At 34.8% G+C, this 25,864-nt stretch overlaps 1 protein-coding gene across 4 annotated transcripts in view; it reads right to left on the bottom strand.

The window, feature by feature from the left end:
- The window catches only part of LOC111052108, a 117,936-nt gene that overhangs the window by 62,842 nt on the left and 29,230 nt on the right, over nt 1–25,864 (bottom strand). Inside the window, exons 2-4 of one of the 4 annotated variants that reach the window (XM_039421075.1) lie at nt 25,552–25,607; nt 14,239–14,331; nt 288–324 (exon numbers count right to left, since the gene is read on the bottom strand). The gene's annotated coding sequence lies outside the window, so the exon portion shown is untranslated. The remainder of the gene's footprint in view (nt 1–287; nt 325–14,238; nt 14,332–25,551; nt 25,608–25,864) is intronic. The other 3 variants (XM_039421074.1, XM_039421076.1, XM_039421077.1) reach the window with 3 other exon arrangements.

The raw sequence follows: 25,864 nt of genomic DNA, 5'->3' as shown, positions 1-25,864 counted from the left end.
TGGATTGTATAAAAAGTTGAAGATTACAAGTTGATTACATTTAATAGTTAATTCCACATGCATAGTGACAGTATGTTCCTAGATGAAACTTTTATCATTTCTCAAACAAACAGGAATACTGTTTATCTGGAGCAAGAACTAGTAGAGAATTGGATCTACCATAAATGATCAATTTTCTTTATTGAGATGAAACTCATATTGGATGAGACTAGAGTTAGATGAGGAAGGGATCAGAAAAATGTTCATTTCCTTCTTATATTTTTCCATACAATATTTGATTTACTTACAGGTTTCTACTCAGACCTTCCAAGCATAAGTTGGTACCTGAAACAAGCAATGGCATTTGTTAGAAAAAAGTGCACAGTATGAAATGTGCTGTATACATAGACAATGCCAAGTTCAATTCTGCAATGATTAATTGAAGCACACCATTGGATTTCCCACGTTGGCGATGGGAGCGGGACAGAGGGATAATCTGTTCGGTACAGTTTTTTTTTATTTAAATTGGATAATCTTTTTCAATAAAATTATTAAGCTGTAATTAATAAAATTATTATTAAGAGTGAGAAAAAGTGGCAACTGAAATTTTTAAGTGGTCTAATAAGAGAGTTTTATGGGTTGTTGAAAGTGCTAACTCCGTTTTCTTTCCAGATCATGAACGGTTTCGAATTGTCCATTGGAATATTTTTTAATACATTCAGTTTATCATTGGCTTTGTTCTAATATGCGTTTTTCGCGATTCATGCGAAAATAAACAAGTTATCGAATTTACAAAAAATTGTTACTTTTTTATCTATGAACGATATGGGGAATAGAATGTTTTAGTTTGGAAATAAACATTTTTTAATTTTTCTGTTAATATAGTCTAAACCGTTTATGATCTGGAAAGAAAACGGAGTTAGCACTTCAATGACCCATAACTCCCATAACTCGCTTATAAGACCAGTTGAAAATTTCAGGAGCTCCGTAATATTCTTGAGAAAAATGGCGGAAAATGACTAAAAAACATGTTTTTCACGGTTTTCTCGAAAACGGCTCCAACGATTTTCTTCAAATTAATACCATGGATAGCTATTCATAAGCCCTATCAACTGGCATGAGTCTCATTTCTGGGAAAATTCCAGGAGCTTCGTAATTTTTTTGAGAAAAATGGCGGATAATGACTAAAAAGCCATGTTTTTCACGGTTTTCTCGAAAACGGCTCTAACGATTTTCTTCAAATTTTTACCATGGATAGCTATTTATAAGCCCTATCAACTGACATGAGTCTCATTTCTGAGAAAATTACAGGAGCTCCGTAATATTCTTGAGAAAAATGACAGTTACTAAAAAAACATGTTTTTCACGATTTTCTCAAAAACGGCTCTAACGATTTTTTTCAAATCCATACCCTGTATAGTTATTTATTAGCTCTATCAACTGACATGAGTCTTTTTCCTGGGGTACTAATGGGGGGTCCACCCAATCCTTGAGAAATGGACTTTGTAACCTCCTTCTCGTGCATGAGATAGGTAGGTACACGGTTTTAATTTTTCTTCTTCCGTATACCGTGGGTACGGTAGGTAGAGCAGTTTATAAAAGAACACAGTCATAGTCAAGATATTTCATCTGTAGAACAGCTGTTTTGACGAATTTCAAAAAAATCATTGAATTTCACAATTTACATAAAGGAAAAAGTACTCAAATTGTATATACACATATACAGTAGCCTGATCGTAGTTGCAAATATGTTGCCGTCAATCGTCATTATGTTATTCCCGTTTTAGTTTGGAAATAAACATTTTTTGAATTTTTCTGTTAATATAGTCTAAACCGTTTATGATCTGGAAAGAAAACGGAGTTAGCACTTCAATGACCCATAACTCCCATAACTCGCTTATAAGACCAGTTGAAAATTTCAGTTACCATTTTTTCTCACTCTTATAATGATCTTAACAATTATATTGAAAAAGATTATCCAATTTGAAAAAAGTGTACCTATCAGCCTTAAGTCGTGATTAAATGGTTGAAAACATCGTTGAATAGCAGTGGTTTGTTCAAGGCTCAATAATTCTAAGAGGTAATGATGGATTTTGGAAATCTACCAAACGTTTCAGAAAACCGGAACCTTGCGGTCAGTAACAAGGAAAGCAGAGCAGTAAACCATGAAGATCGTCCAAGGTGTAACCAACTATTAGTGAGACGAAGCTGAAAATGTGAATCATGAGAGATGCGGTTTCTAAGTCGATTATTCATGATACGGTGCTTGAAGCTCTCCCATCCCTTACAATCAAAGTGTTAAATTTACCCTAGGGAAAGTGTTCCAGTTTTTACATGATGGAAACATTTTAAATCTTTCAGAATATGATTTATAATAGGTAGATGAACGATACAGGCTAACAAAGTTCGATATTTTATATGTACTCATTGACCGAGCGAAGTGAGGTGTAAGGTTCAAGTCGACGGTTTTGCATTTCTCTTTATGTTTATATGTTTAAATGTTCATATGTTCCGCATTCACGGCGAAACGCAGCAATAGATTTTCATGAAATTTGACAAGTATGCTCCTTTTTAAATTTCGCGTCGAAGTAAATACAAGGTTTTTGGAAATTTTGAACTTCAAGGATAATATAAAAGCAAAAGGAGCCTCCTTCATACGCTAATATTAGAGTAAAAATCAGACTATAGAATTATTCATCATAAATTAGCTGTCGAGTGGATTATAAATTGCATGCCATGACGCATGCAATTCAATATCTCAATGTAACTTGGTAAAAAAATCATCTTCTGTGTGGACTATTAATTGCATGCCTCATTGAACGCAGTTTTTATGCACTATTAAATGAACTATTGATTGCATGCAATTAACTAAAATAACATAGTATTGTCTCTCGACCTTTCTCTGCTTTGAACTCGGGCTGACCTGTTGCCAGTATGTCTTGAAGGAGATTAGCTTTTGATGTTTGCATTTTTGATACACCAACCCCAACAGCTATTAGCCGTTTTCACATCGATAACTCGCCGACACGACATACAGACAGGATTTACTCCGATGGACAGTATAAGAGGATGCTGTGGTTTATAACTGCGCGAGGTCTACTGTTCACAGAACTACTAGTTCAATTATTGTGATCATTTTTGTCCAGTAGGCCTGGATCATTGAAACAAGGCTACGATGAATAAATTTTCATGATTGCTCAAAACAGAAATAGAATTTGTTTCTCAAGTGAATTCTTGACTGAATAAAGAACGAATATGGATATGATGGTCTAAATTTAAATTTAATTCTTTTCTAATTTTGAAAAATCGCATGTGGGCTTCACTATCAGCAAAAATCCCTGTGATAAGGTATTCTCTGTAAGAATAATTTGAGTGGAGGAAGAGCTGTTAATTCCATTTCAACAACCCACGTTATTTCAAATACAGTAGTAGCATAAAAAAACAAGTAGAACATTCTACAGAATCTATGGTAGTAATCTATGGTTGAGATGGTATCTCAAACAAGTATTTGTTGTGGGAACTTCTAAGTATCAGCAATCAGTATGTACGGTATGTTCAAAAAGACGTAATTTGATTTCTATGTGAATCATAAAAAACATGAAAATCAACATACAAGTTGACTGAACAGCTCCCATGGTCCAGCACTCCAACACCACGAATTATGTTGTTTTATCAGATAAAGAAACCAAAAATGGGCTTGGAGCCATAAGCTCTAATTAATTCCTTCAGTCCAATTAAACTCGTCAGAAATTTATTTTTCTAAAAAAAACATTATCTGCATCAAATACAGAGCTCAGAAAACTAGTACTGTACGTTTTTTTTTTTTTTTAATTCAGGAAATAGTCAGTTATCCTACCTAATCCTTCAGGATTATCAACGAATTCTCACCAATAAGCTCTGCTCTGTATCAGAGAATTAAAATATTTATTCTTGGGAAGAAAATTTCAATTGGAATTATTATTGAGTCACTGGACCCAAGACCAAGTGGCCTATTCCATAATCTTCAAACACAATCGATAGAAAGTTGAGAACAACTTAGTTTTCATCGCCTATTCTATTAAACGGTGCGTGGCAACATTTAATTCGAACTAGGTTCAATTGATTGTTATGTCTTGACTACTGTGCATTGTGGAGATAATGACACTGATAATCAGAAAGTAGGGAATTTGAGAGACAAATACGATCAGTAAGTGAAAGTTTGATTGGGTATTCCAACGAAAATTGATTCACTAGAGTTGAATTGATTTGAATAGAGAATATTGAATTGATTTAATAGAGAATTCAGAGAACTGAATGATAGTTATTGAAAGGGTAGCCTCTAACCTAATAGATCCGTGAACAATATATTGTAGTATCAGGGTTTGATTGATTCAAACTGAACGATGTTCCAACGTTTATTTTAGTTCAAAATTGAATTGTTTCTATACTACTTTTAATCATGATTGTCTAAAATCCACAAACAATATTCTCTATCCAAAGATTTAACATGAGTTGATTTACTAAAGGATGTGATGAGAAGTAGGGGTTGGTTTTTCAGTTAGTTTCTGTGCAATGATTTCGAGCACTGCTTCGATAACAATAATTGGATTAATAATTATGATGATAGGAACTGAATTAAAATAATTGTTCTTGAGAATAGAGAATTTGAATAAAACTTGGAATAAATGAGTCACTGGACCCAAGAGTGGCCTATTCCATAATCTTCAGACACAATCAATGGATTAGAATGAGTAGAATAGACCAATACAAAAAATATTCGAATGTATTGTGGTATCATTCTTGTGAACATTTTAGTTCAGATCATCAGAATTAACAAAAAGGTATTTAATTGAACTCAGATTGGTGTGAACATGGATAAAATAAATCAATTATTTTTCTCTATTTTTTAGACAAAAAATTTACAAAAATCTATTATCTTTATTGGACAAACCTATAATCTCTGGTGTGATATAAGAATCAGTAGCAAGTTCACAGAAAGCATAATCTCATTCATCAACCGGTGACAATGCATTCCCATACGAGCAAGCCTGAAACCTGACATCAAAAAGCAAATCATACTTTCATGATTGCATAATTATTGTATGGCATCACATTGAGCAGGAAGAGTGCAGCATCAGTGATGCGATACTTTTGTCGTGGGAATTGTAACACATCTTCAACATTCCATCAATGAAGTAACGTCAACAATAACATTATGACGAACTGAAAAAAGGTCGATGTATACCTTCTTAAGTCTTAATAGGTCGTTACCAACCGAAGTCGTAATCATACCTGAATCATATCATGAAAATAGTTTAATTTTTGTAGTTTGTCAGGATACCGTAGAAGTTGTTAAAGGGCTATTGAGATTTTTCCTTTCAATTGAGAATAATCCTGAGAGTGGACTCATGAATAAACAACTAAAGTTTGGAGAGCTCTGCTCAATGCTGTCTCACTTTATAAAAAAAAAAAAAAACGTTCATAGCAGAAGGATTACATTACCTTCTGTAGCATGTGATGTATTTTTCAAATTATTTTATTCTAGATGTTACATATTGCTCCAAATCTTTGGATCAAATATTGTGCAATTTCACAAGATTATCATCAATAATTTTTTATTTTTAACGTATTCTAATATTTATGATGGTGTAATGTGTAATACCATCAAAATATATAATTATATGAAATTTAACTGTAATATGTGATATGTAATGCGAGATTATTCGAAAGTTCGCAGATAAAATGCAATAAATTTTGGGCCGATGAAAACTATGACTGTCAAATTCCTGCGCCTATCTGGTGTGATGGTGAAATTAGCAGCTGAATGGATAGTTAAGGCCATCTGTTTCTATGTGATACAAGATTATCACAGTAGTTCCAAGACTAGGTAATTACAGAGTGTTTAAAGGCCGAGACATTAAACAGTTGGGCAAATACTCAGTGTTGGTCCAGGTTTGCTTTTGTATCGTTTACAGGCCTCAACAATGTACTTATATCCATTGGCGGATATCCAGATAACAGTGAAGGCTATAAAATAGATATGCAGATGCGAGTTGAAGTGGATCTAACTGAATGGAAGGCAGGATGCGTTCTGCGTCTCCTTAGCATTTGAAACGCCTTAACGGGTCGTAAGAAATAAGGATATGTACGTCTTGTGTCCATGTAGTGCACTTTAACTGCCGACAGTACATTGCAATTTCAAATTGCAACTTGCGCACTGTTTATGATCTCCCCTTGAAATTCAAATAGTTGTTCGCTTAGCTCATTAGTAAACCGGGGTTATTCAGTGAAATTTCACACACGCCAGGGATGAAAACACCGTTACACGACTGGAATGTGCCGGATATAACTTCCAACAAGTTCAAAAACATTTTTTTTCCAAAAATGTATCCTGCGTTTTACTACACCAGTAAAGGAATACAGTTTCTCCCCAAGAGTAGCTACTAAAACGTATTCACTCATCAAACCAATGTATGATGAATAAGTGATCTACAAAAATAATGTTATTCCTCCCTAGTTCATAAAGTTATTCCTTATTCATGAAGCGCTTGGTTGGCTAAATGTATTTCAATGGCGCGCTGAAGGTCACGAAATACATAAAATAGCCAACGTACAAATAACAGTTACAAGTTCCAAATAAATGAGTTATAGAGCTGAACAGCGAGTGTACCCTTGTATCCAGATTAGATTGTAAACTGGTCTAGTAAAAGACAACTGAAGTAACTGATTATAATCTGTATCAGTTACTACTTAGGAACCTAGAAAAGTAGAAATAGGATTTCCTTGGAAATACACTGTTTGTCTAATAAATATAACAATTCATCACCAAGAAGAAGCCATCAGTCACAAGTCTGTTTTAATTCATGTGAAGCCTTGGCAACAGAGTGTATGCCCAGAAGGGGTGGCATCCCCCTGGTGAGGGGTGTTGTCAGCTTCCGGTCAAAGTCAGAGGGGTGGAGGAGGGAGTTCAGGTCAAGAAGAAAGAAGAAAATTGAAAGCATGAGAAGGAGGAAGAGAAGGTGGAAGATGAGGAGAAGAACTAAGAGAGCATAGGAGAGAAGGAGGAGGAGGAGAAAGAGAAGGAGGAACAGAGGGGGAGGAGTAGGAGGAGGAGGAGTAGGAGGAGGAGGAGGGTGGTAGTCGATAAACAGGAGGAGGATGATGGAGGATGATTGGAGGTGAAGGAGGAGGAGGAAGATGAAGAGGATCAAAAAGAAGAGGAAGAGTAAAAGAGAAGTGTCGGCATAAAAAGATTGACATTACCCTAATTAAGATTATAGTAGATAGGAGAAAGAGAAGAAACAATAAGGAAGTGGAAATATAAATAGGAAATATAAATAAGAAGAGGATGAGTGGGAGGAGAAGAAGAAGGAGGAGGAGAAGGTAGATGAGGAAGTGGATGATGACGAAGTGGAGGATGAAGAAGAGGATGAGGAGGAGAAGGAGAAAGAAGAAAAGGAGTAGATGAAAGGGAAGGAAAATGAAGAGTTTAGTTCCAAAAAGGTCTTTATCCCCGTGAGGATATTTATGGAGTATGTAAAGATGAGGAGGTGATGAACTTCCGGTAAAGTACTTAAGATGAAAAGGAAGAGAAGGAGAAGTAGCAACTAGAAAAGGAGGAGATAAAATTAAAAAGAAGAAAATTTAAAATAGGAAGAAAAAACTGGGAGGGTGAAGAATGTGGTGGTAGATGGTGAGAAGACGGAAGAGGAACATGAAAGGAAGAGGAGCTTCACTTTTGGGACCTGCTTAACAGCTGTCGTTGCTTCGAATCGGTTCCGGTCGATTTGGCAGTTAATTCACTCTGAAATGACTTGGTTGACAAAGGACGAAGGTGTTCTTACAATGGTTAGAAGCGCCTCAGAATCGTCTAAATAAACAGATTATAATGGGGTAATCAAATGATTATGCCAGGGAAGATTACTATGCAACGAATTATTCTTAAGTCAATGAATCAGTTTGTCATTATTTGATTGTTAAGAAGTTTAATCAGTCCTGGAAACATCAACATTTGATTCAAGGATTTTGATTTCAAATTTTGGAATCAAACTCTAATAAAATTCCTACAATCAGACAATACAATCACTACTGACTCACTTTTAGTAGTTGACTCTATATGGTTAAACATCAAGCCCCTCTCTTTTTTATAAAACTTCAATTTTTCATTCAACGAACTCTTTCTCTGATCTTTCACAGATTGATCATTTGTAGCTTCAGGTTATCATAAACTTGATCACAGAAAACTTCTACAAGTGCTGTATTCTGTGACTTGACTAAAGCTCTAAATGGAATTAGCCAATCGTCTTATAGATCAATTTTATTGCAGATACATAAAAATTCAAACTTAGTGGTATGAGCTCAATTTAATGGAGTTCTTGAAAGTGAAAAAATATTAATAATTCAATCAATTGATCAATCAGAGCAATTATTCAATAATACTTTTGAAGCATCAAATTTGAGCTCAATTATCCAATGGAACATAGCAGAGAAGACACAGTTGGATAGAAGTACTGTAATACTATTGTTCTCATTTTTCCATGATCTACTTTTCCTTTATACGTCAGATAGTCTGCGGCCATCGCAGATCTATTAAATCTCAAAAAACCATATCATTTTATATCTCGAGTGACATAGTTTTAGTTTTAAAGCCTCGTTTTAGTCATGAAACATTCCTCAAAATATGGTCTTAATCTTCAACAAAAGAGTGATTTTCTCGGTTCATTCGAACATCTCAACAATTACTGGAACTCTAGTGCAAAGCAGTTTCCATTCTATACAGTTTTGACCCAGAATTTCAGAGAATTCCTTATCGCATTATAAGGGTTCCATTTAATCGCAAACATTGTGAGATTTCTCTGTTTTCTATGGCTAACAATGAAGTACTATAGTTTATTTTGTGAGATTCACTTTAATCTTTCAGCACTGGTGAATCGTAAGCATTAATGTTATCAATAAGGAATGCAATGTTATCAATGAGGAAACTATAGGCTAGTAAAGTGTGTCAATTATTATTTAGTGTAATGAAAAATAACATGATGTCTGAAGGAATTTTCATATTTGGTTGTTATTCATTTGCCAGTGAATATTACATTCTTTCAATGAATAATAGGATAAAAATATGAATACATTGAAACTCTAATTGTTCATTTAATTCTTGAATAAGCTAAATTTAAAGTTTCAAGTTCAATGTTAATTATTTGGTCAAGGCTCTTTTTAGTTAAACCAATTCTCCATAATATAATATATCATTGGATTCATATGCGACATATTTGATGATCAAATTTTAGACAAATACAGTTCACTTATGAAAATCATCTCAAAAATATTTCACTCTTAAAATATAATTTGAAAACATGGACGTAATATTGTACGATACATCGCTTGGTATACAAATATAAGTAGAAGTCATAATTATAGTGACATCCACTTTATACTGTCAGCATTGTTTTAATGAGAAGCATAACTTTCATTCATATTGAGTGATGTCAGTTTAAAGTAAATCTCACTTTTGATGATAGCGAAAAGAGAAGGTATTTCAAAGACTGAAGTAATTGATGAGAATGATGACTAATGACATTGGATGTTATTGAACGACCTAAACCATGCGCAATGAGTTGTGCGATGGCTTGGATTGTAGACTACTATCACCTTGGTGATGTCGACATTTCATTCGAGTTTAAGTCAAAGCACCGGTTTTGAGTTTGAGAAAACGAAATGAATGAAAGTGCGCGCAGAGTAGTTGACGCGTACCAATAAGTTACAAGAAGACGCGCACTCAAGATAAGAGAGAAAGTTGCACGATGCTGTAGTGGTATATTCACATCAAACTGACAATCATCAATGCTCCCCAATGCTGACTGTTTCAAGTGAATCTCACACGCACGCACATCAACTTCACCGGGACAACAATCAGATTGGAACCGGGTACGCAACAATGAAATTGCTAATTAAATTTAGCAGCCAGTCTTGTACGTACACTACTGGAAAACAGAAGTGGTCTGACTTAATTATGAGCGGCGAATGGATTGCGAAGAAGAAGCTGAAACAATGCAAGTGAAACTCACAAATTCAAGGAACATGCTGCTACGTGATTGTGTACTATGAATTAATTATTGTTGTGGAGATACAAGTTGGTGCAACTAGTCCCTGCTACATGTTTTAGAGAGGTTTGGTATCGAAAGTCTGTTTCAAAAATCTGTAGCAGAGAACACAATTGGTGTTGCAGACTGTAACTGTAACAAATTCATTCTATAGAACATGAAAAATCGTAGAAGTTATTATTGATTTGATTGAAATATTTAAAACCTAATATTGGTTTAATTTATTTAATAATTGGGAATAATAAATTTCAAGTGATCCCTTGAGGTTTGATGACGGAATGTCGTGGGTTTGTATTGGCTAAATATCTAAGATGTGTGAGTAGAATTAAATGGAAATTAGTTGATGTGAGAGATATGTATCAGTGACAGGCTGAGTTTAAAAAATTGAAACCAAGGATACAATGAATAAGGAAAAAACAAGAGAGTATGGATCAAGAAAATCATGTGAGACTAGTTGAGAATCATATTCAAATAATATTAAATTCACTGATCCAATAAGCGTTGTTACAGGCTCTGATACGAGTGTTGTACCACTTCTGATACCAAACTCCGCAGTGAATAATTCTTACATCAACTAATTTCCATTTAATTCTACTCACACATCTTAGATATTTAACCACTCCAAAACTCCAACCCACCCCCACCTTTACAATATTCCGTCATCAAACCTCAAGGGATCACTTGAAATTAATTATTAAATAATTTCAAACAATATCAGGTTTTAAATATTTTAATCAAATCATTAATAGCTTCTACGATTTTGCATGTTCCATAGAATAAACAAGTAACAGGCTGCAAACACCAATTGTGTTCTCTGCTACAGATTTTTGAAACAGACTTTCGATACCAAATCTCTCTAACTCGTAGCAGGGACTGGTAGCACCAACTTGTATCTCCACAACAATAATTGATTCATAGTACACAATTTCTAGCTGCAACAAATTGCTGCAAGCTACTCAATCAGTTATAAGCAGATAGTAGGCAGGAGAGAATACTAAAACAATACAAGTAGCCGCTGCAAGTTACTGCAACGATTTGCTACTACGAGTGTGACTATGAATGACTGTCTCAACAACAATACAAGTGAAGCTACAACAATTTGAAGATGGCAAGATGAAAGCACACCGCTGCAGTGGCAGTCAGTCAGGTGCGCTCTGCTCGGCAGTGTGTCAGTAGGCCGACTCGCCCAGGAAGCCAGGCCACCGCGACTCCGTTTCCTCAACACGATCACAGCATACAACTTATAACTAAACAGAAGATACAGCCATTGACTGCGCGACTACCGTGCCTGGGTTGACTCCGATTCAACTTGGCCAATCCTGGGAAAGATGCTGCCTTATTTGGACGTGCGCCCATGTTTAATTCAGCGCCGGCACTTTCTTTCAGGGCGGAGCAGACAGCAGAGAGCAGAGAGCACCTTCACTTGACTACAGTAGTAAAAGTCTCGCTTCATATCTGACCACAATTCGCACGCTTATCCCGGAATCGAACTCATTTAGTACTAGCACAGAATACAGCATGATAGTTTGGTTTGTACATTATAGTAGTTTTCTCTGGTACTAGTATCAAGGACGTAACTGATACGAGACAAACCATAGGCTGCTGATTATAACTAAACACTGATCAGTCGTTATTCCATTTTTGATTAAATGTAGATTTCAAGGCTACATTCGGCTAGTATGTATATTCAAGCCTGGATAAATTTGGGTTTAAAATAATTGCAGTATGTAATAGAAGGGCTACTATGATTTATACTTTCTATTGTTACGTTATACGTTCTATTGTTTTAAACGAGGGCCTCTTTACTTTTTATTTGGAATACCTGTAGTGAAGGAGGAAGGTTTCCTCAAACTCAACGAATGGAATACTCAAGTTCGCCGTATTATCGATATCCTTATTTACAGTATAGTTCAGTGAACGATATATAGAGGGGGTGGAGGAGCCAGTATTAAAATCTCCTACACGATAATCTTGATGGTAATAATATAACCATGTATAGATACAATATATAGATAGGGAAGTATGTATATTCAAGCAGGTGCCTGGTTCATTTGAGTTTAGAATTCCAGTAAAATAAAAGAAAGGCTACTATGATTTATTTACTATTCTTGAGTTATATTCAAACAGGGGCTTCTCTTCTTTGTATTTGGAATTCCTGTAATATAGGAGGAAGGTTCCCTCAAACTGAACAAATAGAGTACTGTTTAATAAAATATTATCGATGAAATCCTTATCTACATTATAGTAGAGAGATCAGTATATATATCGGGTTAAAAAGCCAGTAGAAAAATCTCCACCACGATAATCTTGATGGTAAAATGGACTTTGTGAGTCCCCAAGATGATAATCCATTACTACCAATTCACAACGCTAAACGATCGATCATACAATTATTGACAAACGAATAGTATACCTTTCTCCATGATACAATCATTCATCTTGATGAGAAGTAAGCCTATTTTATAACACAGAATTCTCAATTGGAAAGCACTTCTTGGCAGGTAGTTGTACGGTAATTTAGTTAAATACAGTTGAGATTGATTTTGGGATTTGTATATCATAGTCCTGCATGTGTTGTATGAGAGAAAAACAATAATTCTTAATTTGAAGAGCAAGGACGAATTTTTTTGAAATGTCAACGGAGAGGCAATAAAAGATATTCATTTTCGACGATCGTTAATAATATCCTTCATTTCAGTGATGGTTTCCTTTTGGCCTGGAAATTGTTATCATCTGATCTATCACGTTCATCATACAGGACAATAATTTCACCGTCACTGGAATGAGAAATCAATACACGACTTTAACAAGCCTTTCACTAAAACCGTTCACTTTTCACTTTCTTCTATATGCAAGCGATTAAAAAATATAAAATAATACATCCATTCTGTTTCCAATAAAAATTTGAAAAAATAATGGTCAATAGGTCCATAGAGGTTCAGAATAGTTTCTCGATGTTGACTACTCTTTTAAATATCTCAGACTTCAAATTATTAGTAACTAGATTGTCTTGTAATAGTGGTCAATGGCCCAAAACCGATTCTGAAGTGAAAGCCCATTAAATGAGAAATATCCTAGTTGAAAATGAAATTGATCTATCAACTGTAATAAAGAAACAACTCTATTGAAGTGTCTAAAAATATCCGGTTGAACTACTTAGTTTCGAAATGATTGTATTATGACATTGTTTGAAAAAGCTAAATGCAATAAGGTTTCTATACCTCTTCTCGGCCAAAAGAAAGGACGTGAGGGTCAAATATAGTATATAAGAATATACCAACATTAGATATATACTAACGGTATGTGTCTACTAACGTTGGGCATACACTGTCGTTGCGTAAGGGTCTTCTGGTATGGGAACTTAAATTTTTTTCTTATCTTCAACATGTCATTTTACTGTAGTTTAAAATGTTCAGTTCATATATTTTTGAACTGGAGAATTAAATTCTGGATAAAAACTGACAATCAATTTGTGCTTTTATAAATGAATAGGCCTATACATGGTGAACCACCATAAAAAAATATTATTTTCACCAACCCCTACAAAATGAATTCTCATTACTTATTGGAATTATTAAGTAAGCACCAGACCTATCCCATTAGTCACAATGAATCTCAAAATCTTATTATATTTGAAATGCTGATGCAATTCTGGATCTCAATCTCTTCAATATAATTTATTCAAATGCTTGAAGTTGACTGAATTATGAACCGGAAAATTCCACAAAATTAGGCTATCAAGCTGAATCGGTAAAAAATTGACCAAGAAAGCTTGCATATCGTTTTATCTTGCTATTTATTTTCTGGCAGATGCACACAAATAAGAAACCACAAGTGGGTCAATCCGTTGAAAAAATAGAACTGCTGCTTTACCGCAATCTTTCGTAGCATAGAAAAACAAGCTTGACAACTTAAGATATAAAAAGCGGAAATCCTAAATTTCTCGGCCAAGGTGGAATTTCTTCAGTTCTAGATTTTGACAAGTGCAGAAACAGTGATCCTCATAATGCAAGTGCTTATAATTTAAACAGGGCTGAAGGCTTTATGACCTTTCTTCATTATGTCACATAGTGTCATGGTCCTATGTAGGTATAATTCATTGTAAAGAACATAACAAGTATCAGATTAAGAAAATATAATGGACACTATTTTACAAATGACTCTCAATAAATAGCCATACCTGTTGTATTGAATTAGCTTTCACAGTTGCATACTCTGTGCGTTGATGTAGGCCTACGTCGATTTGTCACAATGTCCTTGTTAGATGCTCCTCCTGTTAAAAAAACGTTATGATTAATGCACAGCTCATTCCAGAATCGATTGATTTTCAATCATAAGGAAAAAAGAGATTTAATGATGACTGAAAATAGCTTTGGTCCGGACACAAAAAGAATCAATACCAATATGCAACGCCAATTGTATAAAATCTCCATTTTTTTTTTAATTTCGAGAGGATCTTTAATGAAAAACATTTTTTCAAACAATACATTTTATTGAAATTTTAAAGTTGTAGAAAAATACCAACATTACGAGTTTATACCTATGCATCCTTTCATGAAAATGAAATGACTTGTTCCAGTATAACTCATTTCCTACAAAACATTTCTATAAAACCAATGAGGATAAAATATAAATGGTATTCAAGAAAGTATAGGTTATTTATGAGGACGGTTAGCTACCATTGCAGATTCTATAGAGTATGAGTTAAGTACATCTTCATTGATATTGATATCTTCGGCTCAAAGTTGTCACATTAATCACAAAGTTCTTGCTTCAAACGTCCATTTAAAAGTTCTCTTTTGTCTTTTTGGCCTGCGTTGAAAGCTTTCAGCACACTTTTCGGATCTGAAGAATTATATCGGGTTACAGCTCTACATGAATCTTAAAAGTCATCCACAGTCAATTGTGGCTGGCGGCCAACAGCCAGACCTCGCTGCGGACAAAAACACGGAACAAAACAAAACGTTTTTCTCCCCGAGAGCTGGAATCGGAAAGGAAACAAATTCCTGGCGCTGGCAAAGAGCACTGTACTTTTTCCTTTCTTTTCGTGTTCCAACAATTTTTCTTCTTTCATTCGTGCAGTTTTGTGAGATCTGCAGCCTGCTTGCATTACACACTTGATGTGGTGAACACCGGAATTTTCAGAATACATTATTTCACCGCATATGCATCTATTGGTCCTACAACCAACTAGTATTCTTCCATCCTGAATGATGAACTAATTGTAACCATCAAACAAATTGACCATCACATCGTTAGAAGGATACATTCAAAGGCATTTTATTTCAAATGCATTCATTCATTCCAGCATCTACTATTTTCCTTCAATCTTGAATGGGCGGAAAAATACTGGACCGAATAATGAAATCCAAGACAATTTGAATTATCTTAGTTGATTTGGAAGAGGAAAATTTACTGTCGTACTGCCAATAATTTCAAATAGTTTTCATTTCAGCAAGCATATTCATTATGCTGTTCCATTATACTTATGCATACCTCAATAATTTCACAATCATTTATTACTATACAAATAAAGTCAGAGTCTGATATCCATAATTCTATACCAGTATAATCATTCATTCAAATTCACTGTATTGAAATAGTGTTCGCATGAACATAATAATGTGTTGGAAATTTAAAAAAATTATATCGGACAGGTACAAGATTATAAACACAGTTATAACACTTTCATGCAGTCTTGAATGAGATTCACAACAAACTGGCAGCATTCCTTGAAAATATCTTCAAACTTCTTGTTCAACCAATGCTGTCAGTTTTAAATGAATCTCTTTACATAGAGACCAGGAACAAGGACAGGAAACTTGTGCACTAAAAGTTGAAATCACACGATCAAAACCAATTTCCTGCAAGGATTACTATTCGCATTCGATGCAAGCTCAACCACTCCATATTTATAATACTGAATTTCTAGGACGCCAATCAAATTTTCGTAAACGAATCTGACATAAATTGGAGAGTATCGCGAGAACGGGGACAACGTCTTCCAAAATGAAAACTGCATCGACTTTTTTAATAGGACTTTCTCCTTCAGTCCTAAAATAGAAGGAATATCAATCCAAACTGCGCATGCGTATGTCCAGTTTGACCTCTGGCGCGCCGTTTGAATGTCGTGAGTACTTTCAATGCTAAACAACCGAAAGTGGATCCTGAAAATACGTATGAGTATATTAAATAGCCAGCAAGTTCCAGCTATTTGCCGGCTTCAACGTTTCCAATACGTCACTATTATCTTTTCAACATCCGTTATTTGTCTATGCTGTTCGCATGATGAGAGTGGAAATAGAGCAGATAATCCATATTTTAAAATCACTTCACTTGGGCTACTTTATTCAAATTAATTAAAACAATATAAAACTTGTAGTACCATTTTAAAATAGCCAAAGTAGGTCGAAACTACTGAATCTGTTTGTGTGTTAGTTTGTTTGTTCCCTATAGACTTAAAAACTACTTGACAGAACGGCATGAAACTTTGGGGATATGTTGTGTGGATATTGGGGATGGTTTCTGACCAGAAATTTCAATAGGTGGGCTAATAATTATTAATTTTTAATACATTTTACAGACCCATGTTTACGAATTGCCGACCGATCGGCTACTGAAAAACAGAAAGATGATAATGTTTCAATATCACAAAAAATTAGCCCAATTTTTCCAAGCCTGAATAGCCGAATGCATAGGGCTTCTGAATCTGATGCTGTAGGTTGCAGGTTCAAATCCCGTTACAGTCACTTTTTTTGCTCTAAGTTTTCTACTTAACTAATTTTATTAATCATCATATTATGTTATCGTTCCCATTAAAGTTTTATCTTTCAATATTTAAGTTAGGACTCTATTAGAAGCTGTTTCCCGTATGTTCTGTGTTTGCCCTGCGAAAAAGTTGATACACATGCTATGAAAAATGAGTAATGAAAGTGTTATTGATTTTAGACACATTCAATGTGTGAAGAAAAATCCCATCAACGATGCAACATCAACAGAAAAAATTAATTTCATCATGAAAGTAGAGAATTTAATCTATCTATCAAAATAAATGTCTGTATATGTGTTCAATATTGCATGAATTATACAGTTTTGATGTATTAATAGTATTTAAAAGTTTATAAAGTAACAGAATTGGAATTGATATTATTGAAAATCGTTAAATTTCATATTTCTTTCCATCAATATAAACTAAATATTGTTGGTAGTATTTAAGTTTATTAATTATTCCTGATATTGTTGAAACCAGCTCATAAAATCATAAATATCATCCCCTCAATTTTGTGTTACTCATTTTCCAGTAGAATCGATGACGGCAAATTGTTGATAGATTACTGAAAAGTTGAAATGATCTTCTATAAGCTTCGAACCTTCCACTTAATTACAAGTTACAGTAGTGACTAGAAAAGTATGAGTAGCAACTTTTTTAAATCAACTTACTGTCTCTCATTCAACAGAGTGGAATATTTTGGTGTCTTGAAAAGTAACTACCACTGTAGTTTCGAATTCTTAAGAAATTTTCCAAATATAGAAGTGCTAGTCACATCCTACATGGGCTAGATCATCAAGTGATAATCCGTTTTTGGGTATTAAACAGTTATTCATATTCCCTCATGACTGGCAAGTACATATGTCTACTTAAAAAATAATGAAGCGGAAGAGAAAGTGTTTGTTTTTCAGTTCCTTATCAACTAAAGGAATCTCTATGTGAAAATATATCAAGCCATCAGCTTCTAATCAAGTTGTTAGAGTGTTTGAAGAAACTCTGTTCAAAATGTATACTATTTGATAATTTATCGTTTTATAAGAAATTTTAAAACTTTATTTCGGATGGCAGGCTACTCTCATAACCTTTTTACTTGCTTATGAGTAATGGGATAAGATTATCAATGTGAATATCAATTGTCGGGATTCGAACCCATGACCTGGCACCGCTAGCAGAATGAAGATTGGAACGCCCTAGTCCACTCGATCAACCTGGCCGGCCTGCAAAGATACCATTTGAACGTTGCAGAGGAAGTCTCTCCACTATATAAAATCTTCTATAGTCTGTGCAAACCTTAGTTTGCAGCTATACTCTTATGAATTAAAGTGCTGCCAGATTTTACAGAATCCAAGTCACCAGTGAGCTATTGTGTGAGAGAGCGAAAAAGAGAGCGTAGGCCTTTTTGATAGAATCAGCATACAAACGACAACAGTGTGCTCCTATTTTTATATTGAAGTAATAGTCAAAGTCAATAGTCATTGGTCAAAGACCCGTGCTGCAAACTAAGGTTTGCAAGGACTGTAGTGATTTAAGATAGGGTTGTTGAAAAAACAAACTGTTAATTTCTTCCTTTGAAAGTAAATTCGTATGGCTTTTGTTGGTGGGGAATCCTTTGCGGGAAGGTCCCACCCTGCCACAATATATATCATTTAAGCCGCCAATGGGCTTTACGACTGTCATACTTAAGCCGGGACCGACAAATTAACGTGCCCATCCGATTAAACGTATTCCTTCCTTTGAACGTGAATTACGAAATTTCAACAATATACAAATTTCAATATACAGTAGGCCTAATATGTTAAAAAACCGGTTTTCTATCCTCTGTTGAATTCTATCAAGATAACAGCTTCTAATTGAAATGTTGGCATGTTTGGAAAATTTTCGTTTGAATCATTATAATCTTTTTCGAGGTACTTCATAGGAAAACATTATGGACTCGAAAATTATGTATTTTTGCTTGGGTCAACTTCAGGCTCTTAATAGCCCAAATTTCATCTGATCGATAATTATATAGTCTAAAGCTGAGCTTTTTCTGACGTTCTTGAACATTATTTAATTCTTTATTTGACAGATCAATAAGTCTTGGAATCAATATCGGATGAAGATAATCCATTTCATGGTCAACGAGTTTATGGAACAACATTATTACAACTTTTTATGTTATGAATATTGCATGATCACATGACACCCAATATTGTACATGTACGTGTAAGGGAGAATCGGATTACCGCTAGAATCAACTCAACTTTTAAAAAACAGCTTTAGATCCAATTTCTGCGAGATGAAATTAAACACTGGTTCATATTTTGCCTTGGAACAGAAGGTTATGTTCAACTAGAAAAGCTAGAAGAGAGGGTCAAATTTCTAATCAATCTATTCTGAGAAGGTTGGCATTTCTCAACTGAATTTTGAGCAAAATTTTCGAGAAGTTTAAAAATCTAGATAATAGGGTTTGCTATAGTTTGAATTTGAAACAAAATATACCCTCCCCTGTTCTTTTGGCAATCACAATGTTTAATCCTCCATTGGCAATACGAAGAATATTGGGCATTGGAAAATTGTATGACATACTATTTTTTAGCACCCCATTTCCATATAGAATTATATTGTAGCTTGATAATTTTATCAAAAATATCATGTTCGAATTTTGAGATTTCATTCATTGACTTCACTTTTCCCAAGTGACACTAAATTAATAATATTACACACAGTAACAATACAAAAACTATCCTTCCTCTTTCAATATTGTACTTGAAATATTACATTGCTAATGTAAGTAAAACCAGTAAAATATATGGATAAAAAACATGTTTTCTCTAAACCTTACTCTCTGACTCTACTCTCTCACGTCAATAACTAACTAAAACAAAAAATAACCAATTAAATTCAAAACTGTACCTTCATGAAAACTTTCATCATATTAGAATAGGAAATAGTGATTGAAGACTTGATTGAAACTTATTTTTGTCTCTTAATGACAGAAGCTCTGACCATGAATGGGTTCTTGTCTTCTCCTGGCAGTGACTTCAGCTGCCTTCACCCTGTCATTTGATATAATCGATAAAAGTGATCAATTATTCAGTTAGGAACTGCTTTGAACCAACGCAAGGAGAAGACCGCGTCGTAAGGTTTACGTCGGTAAACTATACACCGAAGATGTTTGTTCCGACAATAATTTTTCACGCAATGTTATGAAATTACTAATCAATGGGCAACTGTTTATTTCCAAAAATGGATTTTGCAATTGCACAACATTTTGGTGAGAAATTGGAAGATATTTCGTATTCAAGAGGAGCACCTTGTGGGAGTTACCATTAAAAATGTCTGTACGTATCGTTTCTGAATAACTCAATATTTATAACTTGAATGTTCATCTTGTAACTTAATCATTACTCATTTTTCCAGTTAAATCAGATTGTATCGAAGCTATGGCTGTTAACTCAGTTTTACATCACATCAAGAATTACGCATCAGATGAAGACATATTTTGTTTGAAATGAGTTATACATTCAAATATGATAATAGAATGAGCAATTATTCAGAGCAGGAAACGTGTATGGTGTCCGGAATGAATAATTGAAGACTGTTCTCACAAGAGGAGAGGAACAAGACGAAGGAGGAGTGGTGAGGAGGAGGATGAGAAGGAAGGATAGAAATAGCATGCCACCACTGCAATGCAGTTAGCGGGTTAGCGATTCGCAAATCCTAGGTATACTTGCCTTGACTCTATTGTCACACTACTCTTCTACCAAAGTGGACTATTTTTGTGTGATTTCGAAATCAAGGATTTAGACACTTTCAACTCCTCTGGCGGTATTATAGATTTTGCTGCCTATGAAAATAATGAGATATTTTTGAACATTTCATTCTGTAGCCAAATCTGATTCACCCCATGAGACTTATTCAACGAATTCGCTTATTATCATCGTTTTTCATTTATTTTGTGGCCTTGGAAGTGATCAAGTTTGATAAGACTTTTCTTCGATTAGCTATCAAAATAGAAATTATCAGTATGGTAATGGGATTAGCCCTAGATATACCTGAAACTGAGCTCAATCATAGTTTCAGATACTACACTTGAATTAATTTTAAAGCATTATTAGAGAATCACATTATTGCTGGTGGTTGTTCAAAAAGACATATTTTTAACTGATCACAATACCAGTACTATAATAATTCATTAACCATTATGTTCATAAGAGCAACAATTCAACTAAGCAAGATTTAAGATTGACCAAAGATACGAATATCATGAAAGTAGATACTTGAAACATTCATAATATTAGTATAGTCGATTCCAATGCAAAAAATTCGCACTGTAAAGTAATGATAACTAGTAGTTCTGTGAACAGTAGACCTCTCGTAGTATTCTCATCCACAAGTACCTGATTGAAACTATAGACCTTAGGGGGATACAGCAATAGACTGGCTTCTCCACACATCTGTCAGCTGATTTATGATGAATAATTCTTTAGTCTGATTTTTATTCTGATATTGGCGTATGAAAGAGGCTTTTTTTAGTTTTTTACTTTCCTTGCCCTATTACCATAGGTAAGGAAAGTATTGCTTTCCAAAAAAAATTAAGGTACTTTCATGTTTTCTATACGTTTCAAGGTCCCCTGAGTCCAAAAACATGATTTTTGGGTGTTGGTCTGTGTGTGTGTATGTGTGTGTGTGTGTGTGTGTGTGTATGTGTGTGTGTGTGTGTGTGTGTGTGTGTGTGTGTGTGTGTGTGTGTGTGTGTGTGTATGTGTGTATGTCTGTGAACACGATAACTCCATTCCTAATTAACCGATTGACTTGAAATTTTAAACTTAAGGTCCTTATACCATGAGGATCCGACAATAAGAAATTCAATAAAATTCAATTCAAGATGGCGGAAAAAATGGCCGATAATTACTAAAAAACCATGTTTTTCACGTTTTTCTCGAAAACGGCTCTAACGATTTCCTTCAAATTCGTACCATGGATAGCCATTTATAAGCCCTATCAACTGGCATGAGTCTTATTTCTGGGAAAATTTCAGGAGCTCCGTAATATTCTTTAAAAAAATGACGACTAAAAAAATCATCGAATTTCACAATTCACACAAGAAAAAGTACTTTGAAAACAATTATATATACACATATACAGAAGTCTGTTCGAAGTTTCAAATATGAGCAAGGAAAGTTGTGTGAGTGTACCACACCAGATTTTTTCTTTTATATTATCCTTGAAATGCAAAATTTTCAAAAACCTTGTATATAGGTCGACGCGCAATCAAAATAGGAACATACCTGTCAAATTTCATGAAAATCTATTACCGCCTTTCTATTGCCTTTCGCCGTAAATGCGCAACATATAAATATTTAAACATTAAGAGAAATGTCAAACCGTCGACTTGAATCTTAGACCTCACTTCACTCGGTCAAATACTCTCTCCATGTTGAAAATATTCATAATCCAATTTCCAAAAACTCATAAGAGAAAACATTATGAATGAGATAAATCAATGGAAACCTGAAGGTGGGAAGAAATTATGCTGCTATTAGTGAACGACAGACTGATTGAGTTCGCAGTAATAAACAATAAAATTTTTGTGATTTTTCAAGGATTGTGAATCATTGATAATTTGAATAATTGTTTTATTGTGTTGTAAAAAATAGAAAGCATGTTCAAGCCCATAAAGATCAGTTGGGCCATAATACTGTCAGTGGGCGGAAGATTAGTGGGAATAACTTAGTCAACTTTGGGCGGAAGAAATCGTAAATGCCCATCGATTCTTTTCAATTTCCCTCCAGCTTCAATCGACTTTTGTAGTCAAATTTGTGCTATCAGAGAACACAGCTTTAAATTTCTAAATTCCTACAACTTTAATAGCTATTGTGAAGTCACTTGTCACAGGCTGTTGCCATAAATGCTCGCTGAACGACCCCACAAAATAAAACAGTATCTCAGCGTGGGTTTGATTTCTTTCAGTCTTCTGACAATACAACAATACTTGCTTCAATATGGTTGGGTTTGCAGGGAATTTGATAACTTTGAAAACTTCTACTGTGAATGTAGAGAGCTTTATCTTGGTCATCCACACACGAAAAAATGGGTCTATTGATCAATATTCCCATTCTTGTAACAGCTGTATTTTGAGGAATCTAATTTTCCGATTCTGAACTAGTAAAACTTTAATGATAACAGTACTGATAGGCTACAAACAACAAACATAATACATGACAATCACTAGCCAATTCTCTGAACAGAGTGATCAGCTTGTTAAAAGATTCATTTCCTTTAAGCCTCGGATTCTATCCAATCACATTATATTACTTTCCTTACCTATGGTAATAGGCCAAGGAAAGGCCTTTCTATACCATATTACCATAGGTAACCATAGGCCTATTACCATAGGTAAGGAAAGTATTGCTTTCCGAAAAAATTAAGGTACCCCAATTTCTAACTTTCTATACGTTTCAAGGTATTTAGGTATTGGTGTGTGTGTGTGTGTGTGTGTGTGTGTGTGTGTGTGTGTGTGTGTGTGTGTGTGTGTATGTGCGTCTGTGTACACGATATCTCATCTCCCAATTAAAGGAATGACTTGAAATTTGGAACTCAAGGTCCTTACAGTATAAGGATCCGACACGAACAATTTCGATCAAATGCAATTCAATATGGCGGCTAAGATGGCATAAATGTTGTCAAAAACAGGGTTTCTCGCGATTTTCTCGAAATTGGCTTCAACGATTTTGATCAAATGTATACCTAGAATAGTCATTGATAAGCTATATCAACTGACACAAGTCCCATATCTGTAAAAATTTCAGGAGATCCGCCCCATCTATGCAAAGTTTTATTTAAGATTTCCAATTATCAGGTCTCAGATATAATTTAAACGAAAAATTTCGAGTGGGAAAAATTGAACATGAAAATCTCTTCAAGTAATATCCAGTAACATTTTCACCTAAAATTGAAAATAAGCTTGAAATATGAGAAAATGTGATTATCCGATTGCAAACTGTTGGCAACTGTTGATTCTATCAAATCATTCACTATGAAGAGATAGCAGATCTCGTGTGTATCCAGCGATATTGTCCTGTCACCAGCTGGCTCAGATCTTTGAATAGTAGACTTTAGATGCGCGTGAACACTAGCGTCAGGTGTACAATTTTCATAACGGCAAAAAAAGTTGTGTGAGTGTGCCACACCAGATTTTTATACTTAGCATATGAGGTCAACTCGATTCGCAAATTCTCATCTGGAAATCATGGTTTGATTTTCTTGGGTTTTTTAAATTCATATTCTTTTACAAATAGCATGCATCATACTTAACAAATATAATCCACCTGTGACACACACAACATATTCATATTCCTTTACGGAAATGATTTGTAGACTACCTTATATTATTTGATAGGTCTGGAATGTAAAAACTTCAATCTGAAAAACAAACTTTCTCACAGAAAACCAATTTCCTATAACAGTTTTCCATCACAAACTTTTCACCTGTCAACAGCATGCTCCATCTTACTCCTACCCTACCCCCACCCCAGCCTCCACGCCACACCCCTGAGCCTCATTAATCCACTACACTACGAGCAAGTTCGATGCGTTATTAACCCATGGGATTCAACTCGAACTCCCCCGATCCCTCATAGCTTTGAAGTAGAAACCAAACAGGCCTACAAGGGAAACGCAGGGTTCCCCAAAGTTCCACGGCGGTTTATTGAATGCTTTGTTCACTGATGTTGGTTCGTAAGATCTTTAACTGAGATAGTAATGAAACACGTTCATAATACTAGTTGGGTACATCAATGACACGGAGCAGAGCAGAGCAGAGCATAGTGAGAGTGGAGTGGCCGAGACATAGGTCAATGTTCCGACACAGCCCTAAAGAGGAAATCCTTCCGATTGTTCATATCTTCCCACAGTCTCGTACTCATGCGTGTCTTTTAGTCGCTCATCTCAGATCCTGTATGACTATGGTGAGATCACCTCAAGATGTCAGAATTGGACAAATATCGTCAGAATTGGACGAATGAGGAGCATTTGTGTTATCTATAAGGAAAGCTGACTGGTTGAAGTGAATTTCCACTATTCTCACAGAAAGCAGTAGGGGTCTCATAGCTGCGTATTTCAAGTAGTGATTCGAATGACGGATCACCATGTTTATCATGCTGGTTTCCAGCCACGATTCAACCATAAATCACGTTCCGACGTTTTGTTTGAATTGAAGTTGTCCTCCTCATTCATTCATTCGATACAGAAGCCATGAGAGATTGAGGAGGACTGTGTCGGATAAAAATAGTACATATGGTTAGGGAGGATTTGAAGTAGATTCAAGTTGGACGGCTAATTATGTCATTCCCGTTTCTTGTTAGACCGAGGCAACCGGTAAGGTGGAATAATATGGTAATTATTTTCAACAGTAGAGCCGATGTTATTACTTTACTGTTGTTTAGAGGGATCCTCATCTAATTTTTCCATAACTATTGTCGAAAGACAGTCTTTTTTGGGAGGAAACTAATATTTGGAGGAAAGAAGCAGCTTACCAAATATCTGTTCTCAACCAAAACCAAAGAAGAATTTTCTCTACAAACTGATTATTTGTTGTAGATGACTAGATGAGATCATGAGAGCTCGCCTCAACTAATAATGCATAATATATATTATTTTACTAAATTATTCAATGTTTTTACAAGATAAATAAACTTGGATGAATAAGCTGTGTTCTGTATAATTGGGTAGATGCCTTACCTTATAATACGAGGGGGTTTCTTCGCAGTCCGAAATTGAACAGGCGCACTAGTAACCTGTAAAATAATTGAATTAGAATCAACTTTGTGTAAGATAGTGCACTTTGAGAAAAGATAGCGTGAGATAGCATACAACTTGTATCAGTTGTTTCTGGTCTAACGTAAAAATTTATATTTGGTCTAAATGAATAGTTACACAAAAATGCCTACTATTTTCTGATCAATATGTTAATAATATAATTAACAGCAAACAATGGAAAAGTAGAATTGATCAGAACTGATAGTAAAAGCAATTGGAAGATAAAATTAGTCTG

The sequence above is a fragment of the Nilaparvata lugens genome, chromosome 2 (genome assembly GCF_014356525.2).
Source record: "Nilaparvata lugens isolate BPH chromosome 2, ASM1435652v1, whole genome shotgun sequence".
Classification (NCBI taxonomy): Eukaryota; Metazoa; Arthropoda; class Insecta; order Hemiptera; family Delphacidae; genus Nilaparvata; species Nilaparvata lugens.
This window is presented reverse-complemented; position numbering and strand designations above follow the sequence as displayed.